The sequence below is a fragment of the Dipodomys spectabilis genome, unplaced genomic scaffold, assembly GCF_019054845.1.
Source record: "Dipodomys spectabilis isolate Male_0828 unplaced genomic scaffold, ASM1905484v1 ptg000096l, whole genome shotgun sequence".
NCBI lineage: Eukaryota > Metazoa > Chordata > Mammalia > Rodentia > Heteromyidae > Dipodomys > Dipodomys spectabilis.
The window spans coordinates 22,847,526-22,871,539 of NW_024870773.1; the positions used below are offsets into that span (position 1 = coordinate 22,847,526).

The window sequence follows — 24,014 nt, forward strand, 5'->3', positions numbered from 1 at the left end:
GGAAGTGGGAACAGGAGGGCTTGAATTAAAGGCCTAGTGTTGTCACACACACACACACATACACACACACACACACACACACACACACACACACACACACACACACACAGATGAGACTATGAGTCATGCATAACTCTGCTTATAAGAAGAAAAATTAGACATAATTTGCTTTGCTTTAGAGTGCTTGGAAGTATTTATGACAATTAGGATGTACTTACAAAATGGAGTCCACTGAATTGCTTAAACTTAGCATGTGACCTGGAGATGGTATCAACAAAATGTTGGAAGGAGAAGGTCCAAGCTCTCCCAAAAAAACATCAAAAGTCTACCTGTCCACTGTCTAGTTAATAGTGATACAGTTGCTGGTAAACAGAGAATTGTGTGTAGAAACAGCACAGATATCCAGTGGAAAAGAATAAGACTCAAAGGGTTCGGGAATTTCACTGTATTTTTACCCAACATGGCCCAAAGCTAGTACCACAGTGTAGTACTGGTCTGTAGGTAGCAGCAACAGCAAACAATTTATTTTTTCAATGTAGGGTAGCTGTGCTCATGTTTGCTGTACCACTTGAGCCTTATTTCTCTCCGGGCTTTTCCCTAGTTATTTGGAGAAGAAAGACTCTCCTGGACTTTTTTTTTGTCAGTCATGGGGTTTGAACCCGGGGCCTAGGTGCTGTCCCTCAGTTCTTCAGCTCAAAGCGAGCATCTCTAGCACTTGAGCCACAGTGCCACTTCCACTTTTCTGGTGGTTTATTGGATGTAAGAGTCTTACGGACTTTCCTGCCTAGGTTGGCTTTGAACTGTGATCCTCAGATCTCAGCCTCTTGAATAGCTAGGATTACAGGTGTGAGCCAGCAGTGCCTGACACTCTCCTGAACTTTTATGCCCCAGCTTGTTTTGAACCTTGTTCCTCTGATATCTGTCTCCTGAGTAGCTAGATTTATAGGACTGAGCAATTAATACTCAGCTATGACTGAAATTAATTCTATTATTTTGTAGAGTTCATGGGAAAAGTAATTCACTCCAGTGCTTAGCTTTGTGAACAAGATTGGTTTCTGACTCAATCTCACTTTGTATTATAAGTGTATTCACATAAATAGCAATATTGAACCAACTTGTACAACTTGTGATAAAAAGCTGGGCTCTGGTGGCTGAAGCCTATAATCTTAGCTACTCAGGAAGCTGAGATCTGAGAATCACGGTTCAAAGCCAGCCTGTGCAAGAAAGTCCGTGAGACTTTTCTCTCTAATAAACAACTAGAAAACCAGAAGTGGCACTGTGGCTCAAGTGATAGAGCACTCTCCTTGAGCTGAAGAGTGCAGGGACAGCACCCAGGACCAGAGTTCAAGCCCCATGACTGACAAAAACAAAACAAAACAAAAACTTGTAGTAAAAAACAAACAGGCTCATATTAAATCTTCAATGCAGTTGTTTTGCTGTCCTTGGCTGGACATTGTCAAATTTGTCTCAATGAAACACTGCCTTAATGAATACTAGAAATTTGAATATATAAAATCTCTTTAGAATTTATCACTATAGATCATGAGAAACTTTTGATGATGATAACCTCTTCGTGTTATAAAGATGCTTATTTACTGCTGAAATATTTTTTCTTTGTTATTTTTATTATATATAAATTTATTGGAAAGATGTTGTACAGAGGTGTTACAGTTATATGAGCAAGGTAATGAGTCCATTTCCTATCAAACATTGTTACCTCCTCCTTCGTTTTTCCCTTACCATCTTCCCCACCTCCCCAATTCCTCCCTTCCCTTTCCTCAAAGTTGTAAAGTTCCTTTTCAACATGGTGTCTTGTACATCTTGATGCTAAAATAGGTCATCCTGTATCATTTAGTTTAATTCAGGAAATTATAAACTGATCAATTTATTTACATGTGCACTGAAACTTTTAACATTTTAAAAATATTTTTTATTGTAAAAATACTCTACAGAGGGGTTACAGTTACATGAGCAAGGTAAAGAGTACATTTCCTATTGAGCATTGTTACACCCTCCTTTATTTTTTTCCTACCATCCCTTTTGTCACCACCTCCCAAATCCTCCCTCCCCTCTCATCCTCGCCCCAACCACAAAATTGTAAAATTCATTTTCAACTTTCTGTCTTGTACATCTCATTGTTACCATGGGTCAACCTATATCCTTATTCCAGCATTTTGTTATTTCCCTTCCCCTCCCCAAATTAGAAAAATGTATATACAAGATGCAGAACACCAGAATCAAATACAGTGACAACAGAGGTTGTCCATTGGGGAAAGAAAATACAAAGAAACAAAAAAAATCACATAGTACATTATAAGTACATTAAAAAGACCAGCAAAAATTTTAAAAACTCTTGTGTACCTAAGTTGGGGTTCATTTTGCTTAGCATCCAGTTATATGGTCATATGTACATAGCTTTTGATCTTTCAGCTTGACCTAGACATATACTAGTTATTGCAGGTAAGGTAAACCATGGGACCTATGTTTCTTTGAATCTGGCTTACTTCACTTAATATATTTTTTCCACAAGTCTTTCCATTTCCTAACAAATGGAACAATGTAATTCTTTCTGATGGAGGCATAGAATATATATATATGTATATCGCATTTTCTTGACCCCTTCATGTACGGAGTGGCATCTGGCTTGGTTCCATTCTTAGCTATGGTAAATAATGCTGCAATAAACATAGTTGTGCTGGAGGCTTTAATATGCATTGTTTGTGATCCTTTGGGTAAATGCCTAAAAGTGGGATTGTTGAGTCACAGTGGAGCTCTACATGGAGTCTTTTGAGGAACCTGCATACTACTTTCCAAAGTGGTTGAACAAATTTACATTCCCACCAAAAATGCAATTGGGTTCCCTTTTGGCCACATCCCCTCCAGCATCTGTTGTTATTAGAGTTCTTGATTATAGCCATTCTAACTGGGGTGAGGTGGAATCTCAATGTTGTTTTGATTTGCATTTCTTTTACAGCTGAAGAAGTTGAGCATTTCTGCATGTGTCCATTGGCCATTCTTATTGCCTACTTAGAGAAATCTCTCTTTAACCCTTTAGGCCACTTATTAACTGGGCACTTGTTTCTTTGTGGATTTGTTATTGGGGGATTTAATTTTTTGAGTTCTAAGTATATTTTAGATATGAGACCCTTGTCCATTTTATGGATAGTTAAGATTTTCTCCCACTCTGTGGGATTTCTATTGATATTGCTACCTATATCCTTTGCCATGCAGAAGCTCTGCAGCTTCATGCAATCCCATTTGCCCAACCTTTCTTTGATTTGTGGTGTTTCTGGATCTTTATTAAGAAATTTGGCCTGTGCTAAGGAGACCTAGAGTTTCTCCTATTCCTTCCTGTAATGTTTTATGGGTGTCTGCTTTGACTTCGAGGTCTTTGATCAATTTGGAGTTGATTCTGGTGAGGGTGATATATTGTGATAGAGCTTCAGTTTTCTACAGGTGTTTAACCAATTTTGCCAGTACCATTTACTGAAGAGGCTGTCTTTCGTCCATTCTATTTTTTTTAGCTCCCTTATTAAGGATTAGGTGGCTACATGTCTGTGGGTTCATTTTTGGGTCTTTAATTCTATTCCATTGGTCCTGAGGTCTGTTCTTATGCCAATACCAAGCTATTTTGATTACTATGGCTTTGTAGTAGAGTTTGCAGTTTGATATTGATATTCTTCCAGCCCTGTTCTTTCTGCTAAGGATTATTTTTGCTATTCAGGGTCTTTTATTGTTCCATATAAATGTTTGGACTGCTTCTTCTGTTTCCTTGAAGAATGAGGTTAGGGTATTGATAGATATTGCATTGAATTTGTAGATAGCCTTTGGAAGTACTGCCATTTTCATGATGTTAATCTTACGAATCCAGGAGCATTGGAGGTTTTTCCACTTCTTCAGTTCTGCTTTAATTTCCTTTTTCAAGTTTTTAAAGTTTTCATCATAGAGCTCTTTCACTTCTTTAGTTAACTCCAAGCATTTTATTTTTGTGGGGCTATTACACAAGGAGTTGCTTTCCTGATTTCAGCCGCACTCTTCTCATTATTGGCATATGGGAAACCATTGATTTTTGAGGGTTAATTTTGTGTCCTGCTACTTTAGCAAAGTTTTGAACCAGTTCGAGTAACTTGGGAGTGGAGTCCATGGGGTTCTTTAAATACAAGATCCTGTCATCTGCAAAGAGGGAGAGTCAGATATTTTCTGGGCACCTTTGACTTATGCCTGTAACCCTAGCTAGTCAGGAGGCTGAGATCTGAGGATCGTGGTTCAAAGCCAGCCAGGGCAGAAAAGTCCCTATGAGATACTTATGTCCAATTAACAACACAAAAAACAGAAGTGGCACTGTGGCTCAAGTAGTAGATCACTAGCCTAGAGCTGAAATGATGAGGGACAGTGCCCAGGCCAAGTTCAAGCTTCATCACTGACAAAGACAAAAAAAGGTATAAAAATATTTTAAGGTATGTATGCAGTAGCAAGCATGCAGAGCTATGAACATAAGTAAGAGATGAATTACTTTCATGAAAAATATAGATATGATCATTTCAAGTTTGTTTTCACCAAAACTCAGAATTTAACTCACTAAACCCATATGCCATGAACTACCTACCCATATTTCTTGTCTTCAATGTCTTTATAATCGACTTTAATTATAAGAAATGTGATGATAATGATACATCTATGATAAGCATGTGATTTTTCCCCTCAGTGACTTTATAATCTACTTAAAGTGATGAAAAATTATAGGAGTAATGCTGTTTTTCATTGAGAACTCAGCATTCTTTCTCCAGATTACCCCATTTAGTCTTCCCTGGGGCCTATCAAGTAGTACATTTATTATCTTAATTCCACAGATTAAAAAAAGAGTAAGTCTTAGAAAGTTTCGGTATATTGGTCACAGTCAATCAAAGCTTACAAAGATGATCTTGGGAAAAAAATCCTTACTTCTCTGAGGCTGAGGATTTTAAGGGAGGAAGACTATAATGCAAAATTTATTAAAGATGACCCTCCCAGGAATCCTGTTAGGCCACTTCACATGATATCCATTAATGTTCTGTTTTGTTATGTATTGTTTTGGCCAATCTCCTCCCATGAAATATAAACTTAAATTATAATATTTCCTGACTTTACCAGGATTATATTTGAATATTGACACTGCCTGCCAATGCTTTCTGGTGATTTGAATATTTTCTGTCTGGCTCTTTAAGCTCATCACTAGCCCTGTCTCCCAGTCTACTTAGACCTGAAACAATATGTCTGAGTCTCTGGTTGAATGTCTTGGACCTAAAGTCCCTGGGTGTCTTGGGATGGTAAAAAGGGAGTAGTGTTGCAGAGTTGTCACCAGACAAGCTGATGGAAATGCATCACGGTCTAGGAGTCTAAAGCAGAATTGGACTCAAATGCAGAACTTTCTCCTAGCATAGTACAGTGAAGGCTTTCTAGGATGGAAAAAAAACTGGTGCTTGGCTTCATTCTTTTTAAAAAATTCTGGTTAAAGAATCCAAACTAAAGATGTGTTTAGTGGCTTTTCAATATTGCAGTATGAGTAATGTCTTTATTGTTCTAAACAAGATGTAATTTCCAAGGGGCTTTTTTTTTATTTTACAAAATTTTAAGTAAGAAGAAAAGTATGAATCTAACGGTTTCCAGTTCAACAAAGTCTCACAAATGATCTCATTAATCTATTATAGGAACTCACTATAATACATGGAAGATTCTAAGGAGAAAAAACATACTAACACCAATATCTTCTATGTCACTTTGTAATAGTTTATTATAAAAAAAGAGTGAGCAGGTTTTTAGTTCTCTTTGTAATGTAGACTACAGCATTAATTCTTTTTTTGCACTCTTGATTAAATATGGGACAGACATGAGGAGTCATGATTTCCTGTTAAATTTGTATCAATGAGGTCAAAAAGTACAGTCTCTGTCCAGCAATGAATTCCAAGTATCAGCATGTTGGAATAAATGATGGCCATGCGATCCCACAACTGGGCTTCCGTACCTATGTACCCAAAGAGGTAACAAGGATGCTGATTGGTTTGAAGGTTGAAAAGAAAAATAGATTTAGAAGGACCTGAGGCCAAGGTGGATTGCAAAGTCACATATTTCTAGTATGACTCTGGGGTGATCAATGAGTGCTCAGTTTTCCCAAGCTAGTGCTTGTCATGTACAAGAGAGAACATTGTGAGAGTGTGATCATGTCATAACCTGTTTATTCTGAGCATTGTGCTTTGTACTAATTGGTCATTGATTTCATAGCTTGGTGGGGGAAAAAAGAACAAAAGTTAGCAGGCTAAAGCTGTGCATCAGCTTTGATGCCTGGAAAGATACCAATAGCACTAGAATTGTTTTTTTGTGTTTGTTTGTTTTTTACTTATTTCCTACAATAGAAAGTCTTGCTTTCTTGTGGAGATCCAGAGAGGTGTTACCTTGTTACATGATTAAGTGATCTGAAGATAACACTGGAATACCAAGTGCTTTCTAATCATGTTAATTATCTACTTTGTTTCCAATGGGCTACCTCACAACATTTATCTTCAATTTCTGCTTTTCTTTTCCTTGTTGATCAAGATTTCTAGAAGTAAGGTAATTGAGGCCACCAAAATAGCTATAGATGCTGGCTTCCTGCACATTGACACTGCGTATTTGTATGAAGTAGAAGAGGAGGTAGGGCAGGCCATTCAAAGCAAGACTGAAGAGGGCACTAGGAAGAGAGAAGACATTCCTCACCTCAAAGGTATGCTGCCTACAATAGGTAGATGCAAATTTATTGAAGTGTGATTTGGGAAAGAATTACATGATTGGAACAGTAGTTGGAAGAATTGTTCTTGGTGCTACTATTGTTATTCATATACTTTTCACATGTAAGGTTTAGTATTAAAAACAGAGTGAAATAATTACTACCTTACTCTCTATGAATTGATAGGTTGACAGTCACTTAACATTCAAAGTCTCAACTTGAATCATTGTTTTAACAGGTTCTATGGGACCACTCAGATCTATGGTGAAATCACAGTGTTCTTCGTGCCTAGAGGAATTTTCTAAAACATTATTTTTACTATTTGGAATTTTAAATCTTACCTTCATTCTTGGGAGAGATCAGTATGAGAATTTGCTGGGTATTAAACAAAACATTGCTAAAGTATGTTTTTTTTGCCCAGTACATTTTAAAATATTCAAATATCTTTCCTTTCATTGATGGCAATAAAGGTACGTGGATATGTCTCCACTGATTTGAAGAGATGAGATGCTTAGAGAAATAGCAATTCTATAATCTCTTTGGAATAGGATTCAGAGTTTGGATAATTTTATTAATTATCCAAAATTCTATCTCAAGTAATTTCCTTCTATTGTCCAGCAAATTATTTTAACAATGACATGGCGCTGACAGGTCAAGAAAACCTAAGAATGAAGGCATTAATTTTCCCCCATGGCCATCAGTATCTTCCTAATATAAAATTTCTCTGAATTTGGTGAATCAGATTTCTCAATTGAGGTAAATGATCAATCCAGCACAATTTGTATTTTTTAACATTTGCAGCTCTGGTGCACATTCAATCCACCAGAGCTAGTCCGGCCTTGTCTGGAAAGATCACTGAAGAAACTACAGTTGGATTATGTGGATCTCTACCTTATTCATCTTCCAACTACATTGAAGATAGGTTATTTGCACCATCTAGCTGAAGTATATAACTGCTTATGTTCACGATAATTATTTCCATAAATGATTAAGAAGAAGCCTTGTTCATCAATTTATGTAAGCTTTGGTTAAAAAATTGATAGAATGACCCAGGATATTTCATATGACTTTATTGAATTATGTAAATGGACAGGTGAATGAATGGCTAGATTTAGATTTAGTCTTCAGCTATTTCTTTTTTCTTTTTTGTTGGTCATGGGGTCTAAATTCTGGGCCTGGGTGCTGTCCCTCAGCTCTTCATCTCAAGGTTAGTGCTCTACCACTTGAGCCACAGTGCCACTTCTGGCTTTTTCTGCTTATGTGGCACTGAGGAATGGAACCCAGGGCCTCATAAAAGCAAGGCAAGCACTCTACCACTAAGCCACCTTCTGAGCCCTCAGCTATTTCTGTTTCTCCTTCCCTTACATTTTTATTACCAGAGGCTTGCTTATGTTTTGTCCCAGCGTGGCCCGCAATGGCAAATAATATTTGGATAATTCATGTGTCCTGAGCCTTACCCTTTGATAACTTGGTTGCTTCTTTCAGTATTAGAATCATTCTCTCTGACAACTTTTGGTTAACCATTTTTTGCTTCACTTATTTGCCTTGGACTCACATGTATTCAGGTCTCTAAAGAATACTGATTATCCTGAATCAAGATTGAAATTCAATGTTGTGGAAAGTCAAGGCCATGTAATTGTTGACTTTCCCAGTGAGAGAGAAGTATTTCCCTGGAGAAAGTGAAGCAGAGAAGTAACACAAGTCCCAGGGAGATCTCTATGGGATGTGAAACCAATATTTAATAATACTTATAATTGATAGGGGATTACAACTACCTAGACTCCTAAAGACATTCCTTATTACTCTCATTCAAGCATCTTTGTAAGCATAAGTAAGTGGAGGAGTTCTTCATTAATGCTCATTTACTGTTTCACTCCTGAAGTGTACAGAGGACCATGGCTCTGGGAAGGATGACAGTGCTTGGTGAGGTTGTTGTAATGTCTGTATTTATTGCATCCTGGATAAGAATTCTTTCTGAAAGATGAGCGTGGAAAATTCATATTTGACACAGTGAATCTCTGTGACACATGGGACGTCAGTACTTGAGGAATAGACTTGAGAGGATGCCTAGAGAGTCAGGTCATGTCTGCAACTCCAAGAATGGAATCTGTACCCTTGAAATCTAGAAACTCATGACATTTACAATGGTGTTTTGCAGGAGTGATAGGGGAGAAAGCATTAGTGGAAAGTAAAAGACATGAATGTCTGAACAGAATTGATGACAAGAAGAGTGATCTCTTGCTTCCTTATGTAGTAATATCTCTATTTCTCCAAGGAGCACACAAAGTTCTTTCTTTGTATGTGAATATATTCTCCAAATGTCTTGACCATTTTTCTACCAACAATCATATGTAGTCAGTTCATTTTTTATTGATAGTGTTTCTTTCATCAGCTCCATTTTGCATTTATATTGATTCAACCAATGGTACAGATGGATTGGCAGAACTCCTTCCTTTTTAGACCATGGAGAAGTATAAGTATGCGGGATTGACCAAGTCCACTGGGGGGCCCAACTTTAACCGCAGGCAACTGGAGAGGATCCTGAACAAACCAGGGCTCAAGTACAAGCCTGTCTGCAACCAGGTGAGTTCCTGCTTCCTCTTCTCCGTCTCTTATTCACTGACTTGTTGCTGTGTTTCTGCCAGCTATTTCTCTTACCTTCTCCCTTGTTTAACTTATTTTTGTGGAAAGGAAGATTCTAAGAACAACAATTGTCTCCAAGGATAGGGGGGATGGCCAACTGTGTCTCTGCCTAGTGAGAGGTTCATTGTGTCCAGTGAATGGAAGAATCTGGAGAGTGTAAATGATATCAAGGTAGGCTGCAGTCATTAGACTTCAGATGCAAAGTACTTATTGTTGGCCTATGAATGATGGTGATATAGGATTGACCATGGTGTCAGGTATAAAAAACAAGGAAGTCCCATAAAATCACCAACTTGGAAAGGAGCAGTGGGAGAAGGAAGGAAGTGTGCAGATCCACGTGAAGGGCTGTGTAATGAATGCTTTGGTACTTTGTTCTGTTGTGTCTGGCTTCAGGATTCTTGGCTAGCGACATAGGTACATGGAGAGTAAAGTGGAGGCTGCCAAAATGATCACACAGATCAAATATCTGTTGGCGGGGATCTTAGTGAAATCCATACATGAAAACTTAGAGTAAAACACAGAGCTGACTCAATGCCTGAAAACCTCTAAGTCAACTCCTCTTTTCTGCTTTGTTTTTTAAAATTACATCTAGTCTGTGCCTGGTTTGAGGCTCTATATTACTGTCTTCAACTGCTTAAAGTCTTTACAGCTGTGAAGTAAAAGTGTTTTGAACACAAAGCTCGTCATACTGTTTAAATTTGTGGACAGTGACACAATCCTAAGATTTCCCAACATGAATATGAAGGCAGTTTCATTATAAGTTTTATCAAGACTTTTGTAATGAAATTTATCAAGCACTTGGAATATTCATATTTTCCAAATTTCATGCCAATTATTCAACACATGGCCACATTTTCCTTATTAATGCAGGTAGATCATCATCCACATCTGTAGTAATTTTGCTGGTTGTCTTCAATAACATTGTACACCTGGACATTCTCCTTTAGAGACTTGAGCATATGTCCTCTTGGAATGAAAATACCTTCTTACATAGTTACATTTCTGTGACTGTATTCTAAAAATTAATGACAATTCATTTGCATCATTTAAATCCAGTCTGTACTCAAATTTTCCTATGATTTGATCTGTTCATTAAGTAGGTCCACCTAGATGTATCCTTCATAAAGACATAGTTTCCTGACTGACAATTACTGGTTGCCTAGATGTTGACCATTGTCAATAAAGGAGGTCCTTTGATATTTTCTCCTAGTATTTTAATATTCATTCATAATCCCTGTAAGAATTAGAGGCCATAGGATTTATGAAAATTTTCTTTTGGTTTAACTTCAGGTGTGTACTTTCCTTAGCAGATATTTAACTAAAAGCGAAATTTACTCAACATATCAGAATAAACTATAATGATTTACATAAGACACAGCAAATCTTGATACTTACCTTTCAGTTTAGAGTGTTTTAAGAAAGGAGTTAAAGGAATAGACTCTATCAAAAGGCAAAATTGTTTTTATTAATATAACCTTCTTTATTTAGGTCTATTCCATTGAGCTAAAGCATTTTTATTCCATTGAGTGCATATAACTTTTTATGGGACAGAACTATGGCTTACTCTCAGGGACTCACTCTCTCTCTTAGTTTTGTGGCTGACGTTAATGCTCTGCCACCTAAGCCATGCCTCCTCCTCCAGACTTTTGCTGGTTAATTAGAGATAAGAGTCTTGCAGAATGATCTGTTTGGGCTGACTCAGAACCTCAATTCTCATGTCTCAGTCTCCTGAGTAGTGATAGGGTTATAAGCATTAGACACTGGCACTCAATTTCATGAAAAACAAAAAACAAAACTCTGAAGAGTGTCCCTAGCAGAATGCCTGCCAATATGGTTCCTTTGTCCTATAGGATTTCCCTCATGAGTGACTAACCAAATTGTTGAATTCTGTTCAAATGCCAGGTCCACATTTCAGACAAGTCTTTTGTGCCCCACAAAAAGAGTTTGTCAGGCCTCCTTGCCCTGTAAATTGTATTTAGCATATGATGTGGTCCACTTTAGGAAAACTGCTGTTTTTTAGACCAATCCAGGTAACAGATATGTGAAATTTATTTGTTAGAAAGTAAACATTACATTATTTTGATCATTTCAATTCAAATTGAATGTAACATATTTTTATTCAGGTTTGCTTACTCTTAATTTTTCTACTTGATCAGTGCATAAAATTTGCATATAATTCCTGTCATATCCATCTACTGGTGGACTGTCATCCTTATCTCAACCAGAGCAAACTGTTGGATTTCTGCAAGTCCAAGGACATTGTCCTGGTTGCCCATAGTGCTCTGGGAACTCAACCAGCAAAACAATGGTAATCCAATAAAATGTTTACCCAAAACACTACTTTGCATCAAATATTTTGAGCTCTACTGTGCTCACTTTTCTGGCATTGATTTTGAACTGGTTTAGGAACTGGGGAGAATTGCATTTCTTACATGGTCCCTCATATGAGTGATGCTGATGGTTCAAGAGATTGCATTTGATGACTTGGTCTAGAGAAGGCATCCTCAAACATATTGGAGCTCTGCAAACAAATAGAATACTCAGCCTGCAGTTCAGCATTTCTGTTTTCCTTCCAGGGTAGACCCCAATGCCCCATTTCTTCTGAAGGACCCAGTTCTTGGTGCCGTAGCAAAAAAGCACAATCGCAGTCCAGCTCAGATTGCCCTTCGCTACCAGCTGCAACGTGGGGTTGTGACCCGGGCTCAGAGTTTCATAGAAAAAGAGATAAAAGAGAACATACAGGTGATAAGGGGGTACTGTGGGCATTAGGTCTCCTGCATAGAATGTGCAGGTGAGGGGGTGCTGTGCTGCGGTCATAGTATTCTTCATTTGGGTGTTATCTTGGAACTTCTTAGAGCCATTTTTGGGGCCAAATTGTTTTCCCTAGAATTTCCTGTACATGGGTGATTTACAGTGTTCTTGGACATCCTATTTCTATGTATATAATGGGAGAGACAGCACAGTTTGTGAGACTTAGGGCTGGAAAGAGTACAGAGAATTTAATCAGCCAGGTGCTCTACAACTATTCTAATATGAGAAATTTTTCTACCTATACAAGTTGCAATATGATCCACCTCTGAGGCAAACAGGTTGAATACAGAGTACATCCATTTAGGTGGAGAATGCATTGTTGGACAATTTGTTTGGCCTTAGCCAAATGAAGTCCTTTGTATGTTGGAACCTCTCCTGGATTTACAATAAATTCTCTAATATTTACTGGACACATGTATCAGGATGCTGATTGGTTACTGCATAGTAGCTCTCAGCAATTCTCCATGTGGTTTGTCATTCACTAGACAACTAGACCAAAGACTTTTCGCATATAATACTATCCAAAGGAGGTGAGAAGAGAAATGCCAAACTGTTTCATGCCTTAGACCAGCATTAGCACATAATTCTTTTGCCAAGCTCTAATGGACAATGCAGTTTACAAACCAAGCTACATTAAATGAGTGGGGAAAAACATTCCTTAGGAGAAGAGTTTGTCAATGTGTACAGCAAAGAATTTTGGAGACATGGGGATATGTATTTCTGGAGAAGCATACTTGTATCTCGTCATTATTGTACATTGTCGAGAGTTTTTTGCACACTTGTTGTAGTAGCTTCACAAAATTTCTATCTATGATTTTATTTGATCTTGGGTATATTTTACCTAAGCAAAAGTTCCTTCTCTAACTATAGTCATCATGACTTTATAGTTGAATGTGGTTGATGACTGTCCTGTCTTTTCTTTGGAATACAAGAATATTCTACCGAATTATCACCCAAGAGTTTGACGGCTTTGCTTCCAAAGAGTAATTTTGCTGGTTCTTTTTTTTTTTTTTGTCGGTCGTGGGGCTTGAACTCTGGGCCTGGGCGCTGTCCCTCAGCTCTTCAGCTCAAGGCGAGCGCTGTACCACTTGAGCTACAGCGCCACTTCCGGTTTTCTGGTGGTTTATTGGAGATAAGAGTCTCCCGGTGTCTCCTGCCTGGGCTGGCTTTGAACCGCGATCCTCAGATCTCAGCCTCCTGAGTAGCTAGGATTACAGGCGTGAGCCACCAGCACCCGGCTTTTGCTGGTTCTTTAGAGGTAGTATGTCATAGACTTTTCTGTCTAGACTATCATTGAACCATGAGTTTTAGCATTTTAGCCTCCTTGATAGCTAATATTTCATTAACATTTGGGCAAAATGTGAATAAAACCCTGTGGAAAAGAACATGGTCACATTTTATGTGTATGCGATGTCATACAGACACCTAACATTGTGCTTAACAATTGCTAAGTTATCTTGCATACATAAAAACCTTTTCAGTAGTAGCTTTGTTAACTTCTATGGACATTAGACTGCAATCAAAACTATATCCACTTTGTTCATGCCCACTGTCATTTGTGATTCCTTCTGTGTATAATCTTCTACTGTATCAACATATTTTATCTCGAATATATTTCTCCTTTAGCTACTTGAGTGTTTTGGCTTTGTATTATTAAATCTGTTTCACTTGAATTTCTAAGATGGGCAAATGTACAATTTAAGAATTGTAAAACTTGTCTACTTGTATCATAGGCTTTTGAATTCCCTTTACCTTTAGAAAACATGGAATTCCTAGAAGACCTGAACAGAAATTTTTGATACCTTCAAGGTGTTAGGTAAGGAACATAGGCAAAAATATTGTCTGAATTTTCTTTAGTTTCAAGTCTCTCGTTTCTTTTTCAAGGTATATTTGTTCAAAACCCAAACATTACATTTTTCCCTCAGGGAATTTCCACTGACATTGCCATTAACATATTTACTTTTGTGTTTCTGAACTATAGACATCTCAGTGTGGAAGATAAAGATGTTTTTGAGAAGAGAGATTTGATATCTAAGGAAGAGTGAATACTTAAGTTTTTCCATTTCTGAAGAGAATGTAGAGTTCAAGAGACCATTACCAGTTTTTTATATTCTGGGTTATAGAGTAATATTTGACAAATATCATAAACAAAGATAAACAAGGAATGCATATCTCTTGTGCCTACTGGATTTTAACTTATAACAGAAATGAATATGATCATATTTGAAAAGCAATTAGACAGTCCATTTTCACAAGAATTAGTATATATATTGCTTCATTATTGTTAATATTTTTGTTAGTATAGAAAAAAGTGAAGGACCACGTAGAGACACAATACAAAGAGACAGAACATTCTTGTCATTTACTGTGTTAAGGAATAATGATTTTTATTATTTTCTAGTTTGTGTGGTATTGATATTTAGAAGGCTACCAATTACATGGTAATCTGGAAATGAAGAACTATCTTAAGTGACATTCTCTCCATACTTGAATTTAAAACAATTGGTGCACCCTACATTGTTTTCTGTTAGTTAATATTGGATTTGTACTTCACTACACCTGATATAACCCGTTTCTACTGTCACTGAGAATTTGAAATAGGATAGGCTTTCTATGCTTTTATTGTTTAGGAAGTTAGACAGATACAGGGAAAAGAGAGTCTCATCAGCCAATGCTTGTGTGTTTTGTGTATCTAGTCTAAGCAGAGAACGCATGATGAATAATTTAGTTATGGTGTCTTACAAGAATTTCTTATAAAGCCATATTATTCCTTAGTGTAAATATTAGTATTTAATGAGTAGTATTCAATATATCTAGTTAGGGAATAAAATTCTAACTTTTACCATAGTGATACATAGATATCACATCTTCTGAAGAAATGGGATGATCAAGACCATGATGCTTATATTTTTCTTTCTCATTTTAGATTTGTTGACCACCCTAATTTTCCATTCTCTGATGAGTATTAACACGAAAGCTCTTTTCATGATCTTGCCTGAAGTTATCTGGAGATCGATGGACAACTTTCAGATGCTGATGATTGGACCCATCACTTGTCAATTCATGCTGCTTAGAAATTCACACTCAGCTTAAACTAAATCCACAAATTTCAAGAGAAGGCATTGAATTTGTAATCAAACAAATATGAGATTTTCCCAAAGATCTATGATTATCTCAATACTTGTGTGACTTGCTTCTTTTTGAATATTATGACTGAAAAATGATTTGATTTAGTCTGTGGTAAGATGTCAGGAAACCCTTCTCTGATAGCTATTTCAGGATAGGAATGGGTCGTTTTGGGGCTCCAGAGAAATATCAGTTAACAGGAAGTTATCAGTCGGTATTCCCAACAAACCAGTGAGAATAGTTCATGGTTCTAAGTCTTGAAGCTAAGGTACACATTGCAAGGATATATTATATAGCTCCCTACCAGGCAGGATATAGCACAGCTACTGGAATCTGAGAGGTATTCCTGTGGGAGGCTTAGGTAAAGATGTTAGAGGGAGAACCATGCAGGGAAGATAATGAGGAAGGAGGAAAGGTGTAGCCCGAATAGGTTGAATTGAACTTATCTGTGCTTGGGATGTACTGTCAAATGCCTTTTTGCAAAGTAGATCCAAAAGATAGAAAGGATCTTTCATACATTTTACCCAGTGCCAATCTGAGACATGACTAGCATTGATTATAAAAGGAAAAATGGGAGCCAGGCGCCGGTGACTCATGCCTGTAATCCGAGCTACTCAGATGGCTGAGATTGGAGGATCACGGTTCAAAGCCAGCCAGGGCAGGAAAGTCCATGAGACTCTTATCTCTAATAAACCACTAGAAAACGGTAAGTGGCACTGTGGCTCAAGCGGTAGAGTGCTCACCTTGAGCTGAAGAGCACAGGGACAGCACATAGGCCCAGAGTTCAAGTCCCACGACAGACAAAAAAAAAGGGGGGGGGGGGCGGAAATGGGAACTATTATTTGTAGTATGTCTGAAACCAATGTATTTTAGCGATCATTAATTGACATGATAATTAGAAATTCCTTGAAATTTCAGCACATCGAGTGATATCAACAAAATGATAGCACTTTCTGTGCTTGTACAGAAAGTATACTTTACACTTCCCATTTATATTAGTAAGATTGTAACAAACATGCAACTGTGTCCATCAACAAAGTAAATAGCCAGTCAAGAAAAGTAGAATCCAAAATGCTAGGCAATTTCATTGTGCTTTTTCCCACTATTGTACAAAGCTACCTAGCAACAGTAATTTTATTCATCCATTTGGAATAAGGATATTCCAACACTTGCAAGAGAATGGACGGAACTAGAAAAAGTAGTTATGTGAAATAAGTCAAGCCCAGTGAGACAAAGGACAAATGTTTTCTCTTCTATATGGAATCTAGAATTAACTTGTAAATGTCTTAGCAAACACATCAAGGTAATATATTAGACACCACTATATTAGACAAAATATGGTATTCTCAGGGGAGAATTAAAATGGGACAATTTCTTAGAAAGACTAACCCATACTTCAACAAAATGAATACCAGGAAACACTTGCAATGTGGCGGCCAGGGTCAAGAGGATAGCAATAGACAAGGAAAGAGAGGAAGTTGAGGAGGGAGAGAGCATGCAGTCATAAAATTTAATGCATATCCTACAAAATTAAGAAAATTATGAAATAGGAGGAATAGAGGAAACGACAAAAGGAGTGCCACTAATCAAGATCCATTGATTCTACTGACAAACTGTTGTGTCAAATTAATTCCTTTGTACGACAACTTAAAGATAATAAATCCATAATTTAAATATTCAGAAGAATTGTACTGAAGAAGCTTCAACTTTTGGACTAGACTATGACTATCGACTCTAAAACACTTTGCTTTATTTTTACATCCATGGATACATCTATGTTTCATTTATACCACTGAAATTAAATGACGTGTCAGAGTGATCCCATTTAGCTTGTATAGGTCTAATTGGAGGGGAATCTTTACTAGGTGAGGAGAAGCTCTTCCAACACTGGCAATCTCAGATCTTTCAATTTCTAAGGCCTGGTATGAGGATTGGCAACCTCAGAGATTTCCAGCTCAAGTCCCTGAGACTATGATCCTAAACTTCTGATGTCCACATCCAGAGCCTTATGCAGGTTGGAGGCTCATTACTCTAGCCTTTAACCATCAAGGGTCCTATAACTTGGTGGCTATTATACTCTTTGATACACAGCAGCAATGGGAAGTGGCAGCAGACAGCAGTAAGAAGGAACAGGTGACCTTTTCTAATATTATGTCTCCAGTTGTCCTCAAGTCCCACAGCAACAAACGTTACAACACTTGCATATAAGGAAGTAGGATTCTAAGCCCTTGGGAGAAGTATATATTCCAACTTTGAGACTAAGAGCATTTGATAACTTAATCCCTAAGGCTCGCAACAATTTGGAAAAGTCACCAGAGCCTGAAATTTCTCTTCTCTAGCTCATTTCAACCTTCTGCCTTTCTTCTGGGAAAGATTGCATTTTTGGTAGTTTTCTTTTCTTTTGGAGGTCCATTCAGTCACTCTGTGTCTTTTAATTGATAAAGTAAGACAATTGACATTCTGAAGATTATTGAAAGAGATAATATATGTGAAATATGTGCTTGTTTCTAGCAGTTGGCTCGTCTTTGTTTGCAGTATCTGTTTGTATTTTCCTGATTTGTTGTAGAAGTTGATAGCTCTTTTTCCTTTCATGTATGGTTGTGAGCTGAACTTTTACTCTTTTAGTAGTTTCTCAGAAATTTTGTAAGCTTTGTTCATTTAAGTTGTTAAAAATATTTCTTCCTGAAGTTAACACATTGAATGACTTATATTTAGGTGCAGCTATGCTTTCTTCCTTTTGATCTAAGCTATTGCTGTGTGTATCATGGAAGATTTAGGGCTTCAAGCCCTAAAATATGATCTACATTGGAGATAGTTCTATGGACTGCAGAGGTCTATTTTTCAGTTGTTGGAAGAAATATTCAACACCAAGGACTTGAGTTCAAGCCCCTGTACCAGCATTCATGCACACAGACACACACCATACAAAGTTACTTATAGAAAACTGGAGTCAAGTGAGCAGAGAAGCAGACTTCACAATCAGTTTGTTGAGATACCACCCTGATTGTGATGTGTGGCCCATGTGGCACAAAGGATTTCTGGTCATTTGTCCAGCCTTTCACATAGAGAAAATCTATCATGTCCAGTAGAGGAGTTGGAGGTTAGAATTCATGCAAGGTTTACATTAAAATAAAGGAAATGTGCTCTCAAGAAAAGTGACCAATGAGGTCACAACCATGAAATGCAACCCAGGTCAGTAAGTCAAGTCATCAGATAGCATAATGCTGCAATGTGTCATGCGTGAGGAAATCTGCCAAAGTGTAATTGTGAATGGGGACAATTTTAAAATGAAGATCACCAAGTGAGTTTTGAGACTAGAGAAAGGGTAATTGATTTTCAAGTATTCAGTGCTGGCTATCTTCCAGGGTATTCTATTTCTTTCTCGTTGTCCAGGGCAGGACATTTCCCATTTTACTTGTAAACACTTTTCTTTGATTATAAAACCAGTAAATATTAATTATAAAAGCTGGAAAAACATAATTAATGGAATGATTGAACATTCTTGGTCCACCATTCAGAAATAATCACTATTTATTGTTTTCATCTTGCACATTATAAGACATTATTTACTGAGAATATTCTCATCTCTTGACTTAACCCATCAAGGCCCTTCTCCTTACATTTTAAAGTTCTCCAACAATCCATATATGAAATCAGTTAAGTTGTCCATTAATTAACAAATGATGAGGCAATGTCCTATATATCCTTTTTTTTTTTTTCAGGTAAGGCGTAGGTTTATTCATTGTTCTGGCTGGCAGCAGGCCATGTTGGCCCTCCATGTGGCAGGGAAAGGCCTGGGAAAGAGAGCTGGGAAAGAGAGAGAGCTGGGAAAGAGAAGAGAGCTGGGAAAGAGAGATCTGGGAAAAAGAGAGAGATGGGAAAGAGCTGGGAAAGAGAAGAGGGCTGGGAAAGAAAGAGAGCATCAATTATTCTGCTGCTGTCAATCTACAGGTTCTTTACAATTTCAATCAAAATCATAAATCCTTTAGCTGAACTCCAGCTGCAGATTCAGTGCAATTTCCATGAAAATTGCAAAGTCATTCTTCACAGAGATAGAAAAATCTACCTTAAAATTAATAGTGAAAGATTAAAAATTAGAATTACATTTTGCAATTGCTAACTGCTGATTTTGCTTCTGTAAATTTGCTTGTGCTAGCCCTGACCCTTCCCCTCCCTGGAAATAAATAAAAAGTTTCGGAGTCCAGATGCCGGCCCTGGGACAAGGTCTGTAGTTGTAGATAAAGAACAAACAAGTAAGTTTTTCTAAGTTCCTGTTTGGAAATTACCCTTGTGGGACCCAAGATAAGGACCTTCTGGTGAGTCCAGCAAACTAGGTCAAATGTCAACCAATTAGAAGCCTGTAACTATGTGAACTCCCCTCCAGGGTGACCGCTCCCCTTAGATTTGCCCTGAGCCAACCAGTTTACGAAGAGTGTTACAAAATTTCCAGCATAGCAAAATGATTGCTGGAGTACATGGTGATTTTTAAATTGGACCAATCCCGGAGCACCTGGTGTCTTATGCTAATCCTGTGGTTTTTGCCTTTAAAAATGCTTGTAACCGCTGCTGGGGGCTCTCTGACTGATCGAGGCAGAGAGTCCGTTTGCGCAAATGCTGAATAAATTCCTCTTGCTTGTTGCATCTGCTGGTTTGGAGTCTTGGTTTCTGGGGCGCGTTCCCGCAGATGAAAGTATCCCAGGAGTCTGGGGACTTTCAATAGGAAAGTATAGAAGACTCCACACAGACCAAGCAATCCTAAACAAAAAGAGCAGCCCTGGAAGAGTATCACAATAACAGACTTCAAGTTATATTACAGAGACGTAGTATCAAAAACAGCGTGTTATTGGCACAAAAATAGATACAAACCAATGGAACAGAGTAGAAGACCTGGAAATAAATTCTGCAGTTACAGCCATCTAATTGTTTGTAAATGAGTCTAAGACATACACTGTGGAAAAGATAGCTTCTTCTAAAAAATGGTCTTGGCAAAACTTGCTTTCTAAATGCAGGAGACAGAAAGTAAATCACCATCTAAAATAAAATTAAATTAAATTAAAAAAAATCAACTTTGCATGGATATATTAGATCCAAGGAAATTTAAGATAAAATGGAATCATTTCACCTGTGGTCTTCTATTTCTAACAATTTGCATGGATATATTAGATCCAAGGAAATTTAAGATAATATGGAATCATTTCACCTGTGGTCTTCTATTTCTAACAATTAGATTAATGTTTCAGTATTTGATGAAGTGAACTTGCAAATTCAGATTCTTAGTTAACTATTTAAAAATTTTTTAAATTATTATAAACAATGTACAGAGAGGTTACTGTTTAATGTCAGGCAATGAGCACATTTCTTTTTGGACAATATGGTGTCTTCCTCTGTTCTCTTCCAATTCTTGATTAATTATTAATTCAATGCAAATTCCCTTCTTAAACCTTTAATTTTTGGTCTACATTCCATGAACCAGAGTCTGATGTTACTTGGAAATATCACTGAACCTTTCATTAACTTATGCATCATCTATCTTATTCATTTACTAAAGATCACTGAACAGACTTTAATAGAGCTAAGCTATAATCTACCTTACTCATTTAGTAATGAGAGCAGACAATGTGATTCATCAAAGCTTTTTTCTATCTGTTGTTTTCATGCCTTCTATTTAAATGGTTGGTTAAATTCAGTTTCTACATACTTAAATCAATTTAGTTCATGAAAGTTTTTTAAAGCCACAAAATGGTTTATGCAAAAGATTGAATCTTGTGGACAACAAGTGTAAGCCAGGACTAGAGTTGGTATTTGCAGTAGTTTTCAGAAATGTTTCTACTTATTAATACCTTGCCTCTTTATTTCTACAGATTTGTTTAGGTTTTGGTCCAGTCACTTCCACGGATGGCAGATATAACCTTGAGCTCAGATCTCAGGGCTATTGATATGTGACCTTTACTTTGTGTTTTATAACACTAGAATTAATCTAGAAAATAACCTGAATTAGCCATATTTTTTTCCAACTGATCTGGGCCATTGATGAATTCAGGGAATGAAGATCAGTGATTGCACCTTTGCTTATTTGTATTGGTTTCATAATGAAATTCAAAGTTAAAAGTTATTGGTACGTGTGTTTCACTACTACAGATTGGTAACAAAGCCAAGTCTTGAACCCTTAGCCTAACAGATCCTTTCTCCCAGATTGCCCGACAAAGGGTCCTTTTGGTGCAGATAGCTAGGAACCAGCCTCCTCCCTCTCACTTAAAGCAGCATTCCATTTAGTTAGTTACAAGCCATTCCTAGTAACTGCAGACACTCTTATCTTCCCCTTGACCACAAATCTTAGCTCCCTCTGTCCAGGCAAGTTTCTGTGCTTTGCCCCTTGATATTATAAAACCACCTCTTTAGAAGGACAAGCACTTTTTCTCTTTCTCCCCTGGCAGAGAATTAACCTTGTCAGCTCTTTTGCTGGCAATAAACCTTTTCTTGGTTCTAGCTGACTTTGTGTGTGTGTGTGGTTCTGGGTTGGTGCTTTCACTGAACTACTAACTTCCTCAGTGAAAGAGAGCCATTTATCCAAAAGAAAATTCAAGGGCATGATAATTATCACAACTCAACTAGAACACTGCATAAATACATGAAAATGAATTCTATTTTAACACATATGATAGAGTCAAGAAAATAGAGGCCTTTCACCCAGGCATATTCTTTACAACTCTACATGCAAACATGGGATAAAGATGGGTCATGTCATTCCAATGTTTCTTATGAAGCTTTACTTTCCAGTCCTAGATTTTTCTTGGAGCTGTGGGTGGAGAAATGAGTTTGGTGAAATTGCTTTCATGATTGCTTCTAGTGCAACCAGGAGTCTAGCATTGCACAAAAGATTTTCCAAATATTTACCTCCCATGTGGCAAAGAGATCCAACATATCCAATAAAAATATACTAAATTAGCTTTTTTCTACTGTGACCTTTATTTTCCATATTACATCACCCTTAACCTTAACACCTTCCTATTCCTTTATGCGATAAAATTTGGGTTTCTTTGTTCAGAAGAGATAGTAATCTGGAAATTGCTCTACTGTAAGAACGGCCTTGCTTGGATTCAATGAAGTTTGTTTTCTTCTTTTGACAGATATCTATGAAGTCAAGGATTATGCCTGAAAGGCAGAGAGATCCTATGGTTAAAATAAAACATGCCTAGCCAAAACAGGAGACAACTACACTGCACAATAGTCATTAATCTTTTTCTGTTGTGAAAACTAGAAATGTTGACTTAGGTTGGGAGACCTTCCAACACTATCCACAAGAAAACTCCCAGAGCCTGGACAACAATAAGAAATCCTGAAAGACTCTTTTCTTCCAGCACAGTGAGAACTGTGAAGGGGAATGAAATGACACCATGACCATCAATGCCTTGGTTCTGTATCTTTGATCCTGAGTTATTTAAAGATCTTTAATTACTAGATTAAGGTTCCTACATACAGCTCAAGATATAAGTTTGGTTCATGGTGAGATTTCCTATACACATTTGGCTTTCCCTCTCCTGTCTTCTCCTATGCTCTTATGTAAGTACTCAATTTCATTATGGTACAGATATTCATTGGATCAGAACCACACACACACACACACACACACACACACACACACACACACACACACACACACACATTAATTGGACCAATTTACACTAAAAGCTGGATTAGAAGTAGTCATCTTTGTAGTCATCATGTAATATGTCTACCCATGTTTACACTGCCAGGTCCATTCAGGGTTTTTACACTATATCTCTCTAAGGTAAATGAAGACATTGATGTTTGTAAGGTGGTTTGCATGTGGGATTGTATTTAATAATTTCTTTTAAAATTCCCTTTCATATAAGTGATCTGATTTTAATTCTTTTTCTCATGTCGAATATTTCTTTAAGCTTCTCATGTCCAGAGGAGGGTATTGGCTTCCTTTACTTGGCTATTCATTAAATGGACAGTTCACTTTTACTGATAAAACAGGTCTGAATCAGTATGAATTCCAACTTCCAGTATGTGCCTCTTTATTCCTGTACTGGGCTTTGATCCTGCTATTCCACCTAACAAGATACAATAATAGTATTGGGATTGAAAATGCCAAACAAAACAGGTTATGAAAAATGGAATGTGGGCTGGGAAGGTGGCTTAGTGGTAGAGATCTTGCCTTGCATACATGAGGCCCTGGGTTTGATTCCTTAGCACCACATAAACAAAAAGAAAAAAAAGGGCGAAGTAATGCTATGGCTCAAGTAGTAGAGTGCTAGCTTTGAGCTGAAGAGCTGAGGGACAGTGCCCAGACCCAGATTTAAGGCTCACGCCTATATCCCCCCCAAAAAATAAAGAAAAATGGAATGTGTGTGGCTTGTTGTGTCAATCAAATTACTGTGAGCATCTGGGTGTATCACTTGGTTTTCTGCTTAAGTGTAGGCTAGAAGCAAGTCCATATGCAAGAGAGAAATAGACTTCTCTGGGTATCAAGCTCTCATATGATCAGTTAATACTTACTCTGGATGTTGCTTTCCTTCCCTCTGTTTAAGTCAGTTTTCCAGCTGGGTAGAAAAGAAAGGCAACTTTGCAATCAACATAACTGATGTTTTATTTCCATACATTTTTGACCAATTACATTTCTTCTTTTTGGAAATACCTAATAAACCATTCATTCTTTTATTAAAAATAA

General features: G+C 37.4%; 1 protein-coding gene and 1 pseudogene across 1 annotated transcript in view; both read left to right on the forward strand.

The window, feature by feature from the left end:
* Positions 1-24,014, forward strand: part of LOC122113024 (aldo-keto reductase family 1 member C13-like) — a 265,240-nt gene that overhangs the window by 160,485 nt on the left and 80,741 nt on the right. The window lies entirely within an intron of this gene.
* LOC122113033 lies at positions 5,934-15,298 on the forward strand (annotated as a pseudogene).